The sequence below is a fragment of the Coregonus lavaretus genome, assembly GCF_964263955.1.
Source record: "Coregonus lavaretus genome assembly, chromosome: 35".
Lineage (NCBI taxonomy): Eukaryota > Metazoa > Chordata > Actinopteri > Salmoniformes > Salmonidae > Coregonus > Coregonus lavaretus.
In genome coordinates, this window is record NC_140022.1 from 17,611,079 (window position 1) to 17,621,858 (window position 10,780).

Below are 10,780 nucleotides of genomic sequence, written 5' to 3' on the forward strand. Positions count from 1 at the left end.
CTCCCCCCGAGTGTCCTGTGGGGCGGACGTACGTTCCGCTCGAGGTTCGTGATCGCCTTATCTATTGGGCTCATACATCACCATCCTCTGGACATCCAGGTATTGGCCGGACAGTGCACTGCCTTAGCGTGAAATACTGGTGGCCAACGTTATCTAAGGATGTGAGGGTTTATGTCTCCTCCTGCTCGGTGTGCGCCCAGTGTAAGGCACCTAGACATTTGCCCAGGGGAAAGTTACATCCCCTGCCCGTTCCACAATGACCATGGTCCCACCTCTCGGTGGATTTTGTGACCGACCTACCCCCCTCCCAGGGGAATACCACCATTTTGGTCGTTGTGGATCGGTTTTCCAAGGCCTGTCGTCTCCTCCCAATGCCGGGTCTCCCTACTGCCCTACAGACCGCTGAGGCCCTATTTACCCACGTGTTCCGGCACTATGGGGTCCCTGAGGATATTGTGTCTGACCGAGGTCCCCAGTTCACCTCCAGAGTCTGGGGGGCGTTCATGGAACGCTTGGGGGTCTCGGTGAGCCTTACCTCGGGGTACCACCCAGAGAGCAATGGGCAGGTTGAACGAGTCAACCAGGATGTGGGTAGGTTTCTGAGGTCCTATTGCCAGGGCCGGCCGGAGGAGTGGTCTAGGTATATCCCCTGGGCAGAGATGGCCCAGAACTCTCTCCGCCACTCCTCCACCAACTTAACACCTTTCCAGTGTTTTTTAGGGTATCAGCCGGTCCTGGCACCTTGGCACGAGAGCCAGATCGAGGCCCATGCGGTGGATGAGTGGATTCGGCGCTCGGAGGAGACGTGGAACGCTGCCCATGTCCATCTGCAGCGGGCCATCCGTCGTCAAAAGGCGATTGCCGATCGCCACCGCAGTGAGGGACCGGTGTACGCACCGGGAGATCGAGTCTGGCTCTCGACTCGAAACCTGCCCCTCCACCTGCCCTGCCGGAAGCTGGGTCGGCGGTTTGTGGGGCCCTTTAAAGTCCTGAGAAGATTGAACGAGGTGTGTTACAGGTTACAACTGCCTATTGATTACAAGAATATTAACCCCTCGTTCCATGTGTCTCTTCTCAGGCCGGTGGTAGCTGGCCCACTCCAAGAAGATGAGATAGGAGAGACCCCTCCGCCCCCTTTGGACATCGAGGGGGCCCCGGCGTACAGGGTCCGGACCATCTTGGACTCGAGGCGCCGGATGAGTGGTCTCCAGTATCTCGTGGAGTGGGAGGGGTACGGTCTGGAGGAACGGTGCTGGGTGCCTAGGAGGGACATCCTAGATCCATCCCTCCTGACGGAGTTCCACCGTGGGCATCCCACGCGCCCGGGTCCGTGTCCTCCTGGCCGTCCCCGAGGCCGGGGTCGGCGCACGGCTGGCGCCGCGCGTCAAGGGGGGGGGGTACTGTCACGGATTCTGCCGAGGCTGCTCCTCCTCCTAGTTCGGGCAGGCTTCGGCGTTCGTCGTCCCCGGAGTACTAGCTGCCACCGTTGAATGTTTCTATGTTTGATTGCTTTTGTCTGTCTATTACACCTGTGTCCGTTTGTGTCTGATTACGTGTTCTATAGGTTGCCTGTTTTGTATTGGTTAGGTTGTGTGTTGTTTTTCGCCTGTCCGTAGTGCTGCGTGTTTTTCTCTGTTTTGTTGTTTTACGCATAGCCGCGTAATTGCTCGCCTCTGTCATTTTGAGGCCGTTCATTGTATCTTTGCCATGTGGATTACAAGTAAACTTTGTTGGACTAAGCTTCGGTGTCCTGTGCCTGACTCCCACACTACATACACCTCAGCCTTGACAATCAGATTTGAATGAATATGGTCAAAAACGTGTTTTAGGGATTTTCAACAAAAAACTAGTACAGCACCGTAAGAAGAGAACAGGAGTCAATATATGTGTTCGATGAGTGAAATAAAATGTTTTGTCAGTTTTCATTGAACATGGTCTAAAATCATGTTTTAGGGAGTTACCCGCCAAAAACGGGTACTGCTCTAGAAGCTGAGATGACATGACAGAGTATTTGTGATTCACATCTTTGAAATACGTTGTCACGATCGTCTTGAAAAGTAGCGGGCCAAGGCGCAGCGTGAGATGCGTACATATTTATTTTATTGTACACCACAGCGAACACAACACCAAACGAAACGTGAAGTCCTTCGACACAAACACAAATCAATAGGAACAAGAAACCACAAACACAAAGTGAAAGACAGACAGTTAAATATGGCTCTCAATCAGAGACAACCAGCTGACACTCGTTGCCTCTGATTGGGAGTCACTCAAGCCAACCTAGAAATACAAACATAGAATATAACACCCTGGCTCAACATACGAGAGTCCCCAGAGCCAGGGCGTGACAGTACCCCCCCCCAAAGGCGCAGACTCCGGCCGCGCCAACCAAACACAACAGGGGAGGGACCGGGTGGGCACTCCGCCTCGGCGGTGGATCCGGCTCCGGGCATGACTCCCACTCCCTCTCTAACCCCCCAAAGCGCCCCTGATCCGGTCTGGCCCTGCTGGCCGGAGCTGGACTGAACACTGGTGGAGCAGGAACGGATCGGACCGGGCTGACGATGCGCACCCTTGGCTTGGTGCGTGGAGTAGCAACTGGCCGGACCGGGCTGACGATACGTACCCCTAAATTGGTGCGTGGAGCAGGAATGGACCGGACCGGGCTGACGAAGCGCACCCCTGGCTTGGTGCGTGGAGTAACCACTGGCCGGACCGGGCTGACGATACGCACCCCTGGCTTGGTGCGGGGAACAGGCGCGGGCCGTGCTGGACTGACGACGCACACCAGTGGCCTGATGCGGAGAGCAGGAGCGGGCCGGACAGGGCTGACGAAACGCACCACAGACTTGGTGCGGGGAGCAGGAATGGGCCGAACTGGGCTGGTGACGCGCACCACAGACTTGGTGCGGAGAGCAGGAACAGGCCGGACAGGGCTGACGAAACGCACCACAGACTTGGTGCGGGGAGCAGGAATGGGCCGGACTGGGCTGGCGACACGCACCACAGACCTGGTGCGGAGAGCAGGAACGGGCCGAACAGGGCTGACGAAACGCACCACAGACTTGGTGCGGGGAGCAGGAGCAGGCCGGACAGGGCTGACGAAACGCACCACAGACTTGGTGCGGGGAGCAGGAACAGGCCGGGCCGGGCTGGCGACGCGCACCATAGGCTTGGTGCGGGGAGCAGGAACAGGCCGGGCCGGGCTGACGACACGCACCACAGGCTCGATGCGAAGAACAGGAACAGGCCGGACCGTACTGGGGACACACACCACTGGCCCTACGCAGGGATCAGGAACGGGCCGGACCGGACTGGTAACACACCCCAGTACCTCTTGCCGTGCCTGCACACTTTCCCTCTCCTCTGTGACCAGTGGCCCCCTTAACCTGGCGGCCTTCTCTGCCAACCCTCTGCACCACTCTATCCCGTACTCCTGCTGCCCCGTCGTCCACGGCGTGAGCCCCCCCCTAAAGATTTTCTGGGCTTGTCTCTCCCCCGTGGACCAGGCCTCCATGGTTCTCATCCAATTCTCTCTCCACTTCTCGTAATTCCAGCCTTTCTCCTCATCACGCTGCTTGACCCAGTCATGGTGGTTTCTTCTGTCACGATCGTCTTGAAAAGTAGCGGGCCAAGGCGCAGCGTGAGATGCGTACATATTTATTTTATTGTACACCACAGCGAACACAACACCAAACGAAACGTGAAGTCCTTCGACACAAACACAAATCAATAGGAACAAGAAACAACAAACACAAAGTGAAAGACAGACAGTTAAACATGGCTCCCAATCAGAGACAACCAGCTGACACTCGTTGCCTCTGATTGGGAGTCACTCAAGCCAACCTAGAAATACAAACATAGAATATAACACCCTGGCTCAACATACGAGAGTCCCCAGAGCCAGGGCGTGACATACGTTTTAAACTGTTTACAATGAACATGGTATAAAATCATATTTCATCCATTTCACAACGCAACTAGCAGATCACTAGGAATGGATAATATGTGGAGATATCAGATTTGAATGAATATGGTCAAAAACATGTTTTAGGGATTCGCAACAAAAAACAAATAAAGGACCTTAAGAAGAGAACAGGAGTCAATATTTGTAATCGATGAGTTAAATAAAATGTTTTGTCATTTTTCATTGAACATGGTCTAAAATCATGTTTTAGGGAGTTACCAGCCAAAAACGAGTACTGCTCTAGAAGCTGAGATGACTAGACAGAGTATTTGTGTTTCAAATCTTTGAAATATGTTTTAAACATTTTACAATGAACATGGTATAAAATCATATTTTATCAATTTCCACAATTCAACTAGCAGATTTGTTGTAATGTCCAATATGTGGAGACAACAGATTTGAATGAATATGGTCAAAAACATGTTTTAGTGATTTTCAACTAGCAGTGGAATTATGTTTTAAACAGTTTACAATGAACATGGTATAAAATAATATTTTATCAATTTCCACAATTCAACTAGCAGATTAGTTGTAATGGCCAAAATCTGGAGAAAACAGATTTGAATGATTATGGTCAAAACATGTTTTAGTGATTTTCAACAAAAAACTAGTACAGCACCGTAAGAAGAGAACAGGAGTCAATATTTGTCTTCGATGAGTGAAATCAAATGTTTTGTCAGTTTTCATTGAACATGGTCTAAAATCATGTTTTAGGGAGTTACCCGCCAAAAACGGGTACTGCTCTAGAAGCTGAGATGACATGACAGAGTATTTGTGTTTCACATCTTTGAAATACGTTTTAAACAGTTTACAATGAACATGGTATAAAATCATATTTCATCCATTTCACAACGCAACTAGCAGATCACTAGGAATGGACAATATGTGGAGACATCAGATTTGAATGAATATGGTCAAAAACATGTTTTAGGGATTCGCAACAAAAAACAAATAAAGGAACTTAAGAAGAGAACAGGAGTCAATATTTGTAATCGATGAGTTAAATAAAATGTTTTGTCATTTTCATTGAACATGGTCTAAAATCATGTTTTAGGGAGTTACCCGCCAAAAACGGGTACTGCTCTAGAAGCTGAGATGACAAGACAGAGTATTTGTGTTTCACATCTTTGAAATATGTTTTAAACAGTTTACAATGAACATGGTATAAAATCATATTTTATCAATTTCCACAATTCAACTAGCAGATTTGTTGTAATGGCCAATATGTGGAGACAACAGATTTGAATGAATATGGTCAAAAACATGTTTTAGTGATTTTCAACTAGCATTGGAATTATGTTTTAAACAGTTTACAATGAACATGGTATAAAATCATATTTGATCAATTTCCACAATTCATCTAGCAGATTTGTTGTAATGGCAAATATGTGGAGACAACAGATTTGAATGAATATGGTCAAAAACATGTTTTAGTGATTTTCAACAAAAAACTAGTACAGCACCGTAAGAAGAGAACAGGAGTCAATATTTGTGTTCGATGAGTGAAATTAAATGTTTTGTCAGTTTTCTTTGAACATGGTCTAAAATCATGTTTTAGGGAGTTACCCGCCAAAAACGGGTACTGGTCTAGAAGCTGAGATGACATGACAGAGTATTTGTGTTTCAGATCTTTGAAATACGTTTTAAAAAGTTTACAATGAACATGGTATAAAACCATATTTGATCAATTTCCACAATTCATCTAGCAGATTTGTTGTAATGGCCAATATGTGGAGACAACACATTTGAATGAATATGGTCAAAAACATGTTTTAGTGATTTTCAACAAAAAATTAGTACAGCACCGTAAGAAGAGAACAGGAGTCAATATTTGTGTTCGATGAGTGAAATTAAATGTTTTGTCAGTTTTCTTTGAACATGGTCTAAAATCATGTTTTAGGGAGTTACCCGCCAAAAACGGGTACTGGTCTAGAAGCTGAGATGACATGACAGAGTATTTGTGTTTCAGATCTTTGAAATACGTTTTAAACAGTTTACAATGAACCTGGTATAAAATCATATTTGATCAATTTCACTACGCAACTAGCAGATAACTAGGAATGGCCAATATGTGGAGACATCAGATTTGAATGAATATGGTCAAAAACATGTTTTAGGGATTCGCAACACAAAACAAATACAGGACCTTAAGAAGAGAACAGGAGTCAATATTTGTGTTCAATGAGTGAATTAAAATGTTTTGTCAGTTTTTGTTGAACATGGTCTAAAATCATGTTTTAGGGAGTTACCAGCTAAAAACGAGTACTGCTCTAGAAGATGAGATGACAAGACAGAGTATTTGTGTTTCAAATCTTTGAAATATGTTTTAATCAGTTTACAATGAACATGGTATAAAATCATATTTGATCAATTTCCACAATTCATCTAGCAGATTTGTTGTAATGGCCAATATGTGGAGACAACAGATTTGAATGAATATGGTCAAAAACATGTCAGTTTTCTTTGAACATGGTCTAAAATCATGTTTTAGGGAGTTACCCGCCAAAAACGGGTACTGGTCTAGAAGCTGAGATGACATGACAGAGTATTTGTGTTTCAGATCTTTGAAATACGTTTTAAACAGTTTACAATGAACATGGTATAAAATCATATTTTATCAATTTCCACAGTTCAACTTGCAGATTAGTTGTAATGGCTAATACGTGGAGACAACAGATTTGAATGAATATGGTCAAAAACATGTTTTAGGGATTCGCAAAAAAAAAACAAGTACAGGACCTTAAGAAGAGAACAGGAGTCAATATTTGTGTTCGATAAGTGAAATAAAATGTTTTGTCAGTTTTCATTGAACATGGTCTAAAATCATGTTTTAGCGATTCACCAGCCAAACACGAGTACTGCTCTAGAAGCTTAGATGACATGACAGAGTATTTGTGTTTCACATCTTTGAAATACGTTTTAAACTGTTTACAATGAACATGGTATAAAATAATATTTTATAAATTTCCACAATTTGACTAACAGATTAGTTGTAATGGCCAAAATGTGGAGACAACAGATTTGAATGAATATGGTCAAAAACATGTTTTAGTGATTTTCACCAAATATTTGTGTTCAATGAGTGAAATAAAATGTTTTGTCAGTTTTCATTGAACATGGTCTAAAATCATGTTTTAGGGAGTTACCAGCCAAAAACGAGTACTGCTCTAGAAGCTGAGATGACAAGACAGAGTATTTGTGTTTCAAATCTTTGAAATAGGTTTTAATCAGTTTACAATGATCATGGTATGAAATCATATTTTATCAATTTCCACAATTCATCTAGCAGATTTGTTGTAATGCCCAATATGTGGAGACAACAGATTTGAATGAATATGGTCAAATACATGTTTTAGTGATTTTCAACTAGCAGTGGAAATATGTTTTAAACAGTTTACAATGAACATGGTATAAAATCATATTTTATCAATTTCCACAATTCAACTAGCAGATTAGTTGTAATGGTCAATATGTGGAGACAACAGATTTGAATGAATATGGTCAAAAATATATTTTAGTGATTTTCAACAAAAAACTAGTACAGCACCGTAAGAAGAGAACAGGAGTCAATATTTGTGTTCGATGAGTGAAATAAAATGTTTTGTCAGTTTTCATTGAACATGGTCTAAAATCATGTTTTAGGGAGTTACCCGCAAAAAACGGGTACTGCTCTAGAAGCTGAGTTGACATGACACAGTATTTGTGTTCCACAGCTTTGAAATACGCTTTAAACAGTTTACAATGAACATGGTATAAAATCATATTTTATCCATTTCACAACGCAACTAGCAGATCACTAGGAATGGACAATATGTGGAGACAACAGATTTGAATGAATATGGTCAAAAACATGTTTTAGTGATTTTCAACTAGCAGTGGAAATATGTTTTAAACAGTTTACAATGTACATGGTATAAAATCCTATTTTATTAATTTCCACAATTCAACTAGCAGATTAGTTGTAATGGCCAAAATGTGGAGACAACAGATTTGAATGAATATGGTCAAAAACATGTTTTAGTGATTTTCAACAAAAAACTAGTACAGCACCGTAAGAAGAGAACAGGAGCCAATATTTTTCTTCGATGAGTGAAATAAAATGTTTTGTCAGTTTTCATTGAACATGGTCTAAAATAATGTTTTAGGGAGTTACCCGTCAAAAACGGGTACTGCTCTAGAAGCTGAGATGACATGACACAGTATTTGTGTTTCACATCTTTGAAATACGCTTTAAACAGTTTACAATGAACATGGTATAAAATCATATTTTATCAATTTCACTACGCAAATAGCAGATAACTAGGAATGGACAATATGTGGAGACATCAGATTTGAATGAATATGGTCAAAAACATGTTTTAGGGATTCGCAACAAAAACAAATACAGGACCTTAAGAAGAGAACAGGAGTCAATATTTGTGTTCAATGAGTGAAATAAAATGTTTTGTCAGTTTTCATTGAACATGCTCTAAAATCATGTTTTAGGGAGTTACCAGCCAAAAACGAGTACTGCTCTAGAAGCTGAGATGACAAGACAGAGTATTTGTGTTTCAAATCTTTGAAATATGTTTTAATCAGTTTAAAATGAACATGGTATAAAATCATATTTTATCAATTTCCACAATTCATCTAGCAGATTTGTGGTAATGGCCAATATGTGGAGACAACAGATTTGAATGAATATGGTCAAAAACATGTTTTAGTGATTTTCAACAAAAAACTAGTACAGCACCGTAAAAAGAGAACAGGAGTCAATATTTGTGTTCGATGAGTGAAATAAAATGTTTTGACAGTTTTCATTGAACATGGTCTAAAATCATGTTTTAGGGAGTTACACGCCAAAAATGGGTACTGCTCTAGAAGTTAAGATGACATGACACAGTATTTGTGTTTCACATCTTTGAAATATGTTTTAAACAGTTTACAATGAACATGGTATAAAATAATATGTTATTAATTTCCACAATTCAACTAGCAGATTAGTTGTAATGGCCAAAATGTGGAGACAACAGATTTGAATGAATATGGTAAAAAACATGTTTTTGTGATTTTCAACAAAAAACTAGTACAGCACCGTAAGAAGAGAACAGGAGTCAATATTTGTGTTCGATGAGTGAAATAAAATGTTTTGTCAGTTTTCATTGAACATGGTCTAAAATCATGTTTTAGGGAGTTACCCGCCAAAAACGGGTACTGCTCTAGAAGCTGAGTTGACATGACACAGTATTTGTGTTCCACATCTTTCAAATACGCTTTAAACAGTTTACAATGAACATGGTATGAAATCATATTTTATCCATTTCACAACGCAACTAGCAGATCACTAGGAATGGACAATATGTGGAGACAACAGATTTGAATGAATATGGTCAAAAACATGTTTTAGTTATTTTCAACTAGCAGTGGAAATATGTTTTAAACAGTTTACAATGAACATGGTATAAAATCATATTTTATCAATTTCCACAATTCAACTAGCAGATTAGTTGTAATGGTCAATATGTGGAGACAACAGATTTGAATGAATATGGTCAAAAATATATTTTAGTGATTTTCAACAAAAAACTAGTACAGCACCGTAAGAAGAGAACAGGAGTCAATATTTGTGTTCGATGAGTGAAATAAAATGTTTTGTCAATTTTCATTGAACATGGTCTAAAATCATGTTTTAAGGAGTTACCCGCCAAAAACGGGTACTGCTCTAAAAGCTGAGATGTCATGACACAGTATTTGTGTTTCACATCTTTGAAATACGCTTTAAACAGTTTACAATGAACATGGTATAAAATCAAATTTTATCAATTTCACTACGCAACTAGCAGATAACTAGGAATGGACAATATGTGGAGACATCAGATTTGAATGAATATGGTCAAAAACATGTTTTAGGGATTCGCAAAAAAAAAACAAGTACAGGACCTTAAGAAGAGAACAGGAGTCAATATTTGTGTTCGATAAGTGAAATAAAATATTTTGTCAGTTTTCATTGAACATGGTCTAAAATCATGTTTTAGGGATTTACCAGCCAAAAACGGGTACTGCTCCAGAAGCTTAGATGACATGACAGAGTATTTGTGTTTCACATCTTTGAAATACGTTTCAAACAGTTTACAATGAACATATTATAAAATCATATTTTATCCATTTCACAACGCAACTAGCAGATCACTAGGAATGGACAATATGTGGAGACAACAGATTTGAATGAATATGGTCAAAAAAATGTTTTAGGGATTTTCAACAAAAAACTAGTACAGCACCGTAAGAAGAGAACAGGAGTCAATATTTTTCTTCGATGAGTGAAATAAAATGTTTTGTCAGTTTTCATTGAACATGGTCTAAAATCATGTTTTAGGGAGTTACCCGCAAAAAACGGGTACTGCTCTAGAAGCTGAGTTGACATGACACAGTATTTGTGTTCCACATCTTTGAAATACGCTATAAACAGTTTACAATGAACATGGTATAAAATCATATTTTATCCATTTCACAACGCAACTAGCAGATCACTAGGAATGGACAATATGTGGAGACAACAGATTTGAATGAATATGGTCAAAAACATGTTTTAGTGATTTTCAACTAGCAGTGGAAATATGTTTTAAACAGTTTACAATGTACATGGTATAAAATCATATTTTATTAATTTCCACAATTCAACTAGCAGATTAGTTGTAATGGCCAAAATGTGGAGACAACAGATTTGAATGAATATGGTCAAAAACATGTTTTAGTGATTTTCAACAAAAAACTAGTACAGCACCGTAAGAAGAGAACAGGAGCCAATATTTTTATTCGATGAGTGAAATAAAA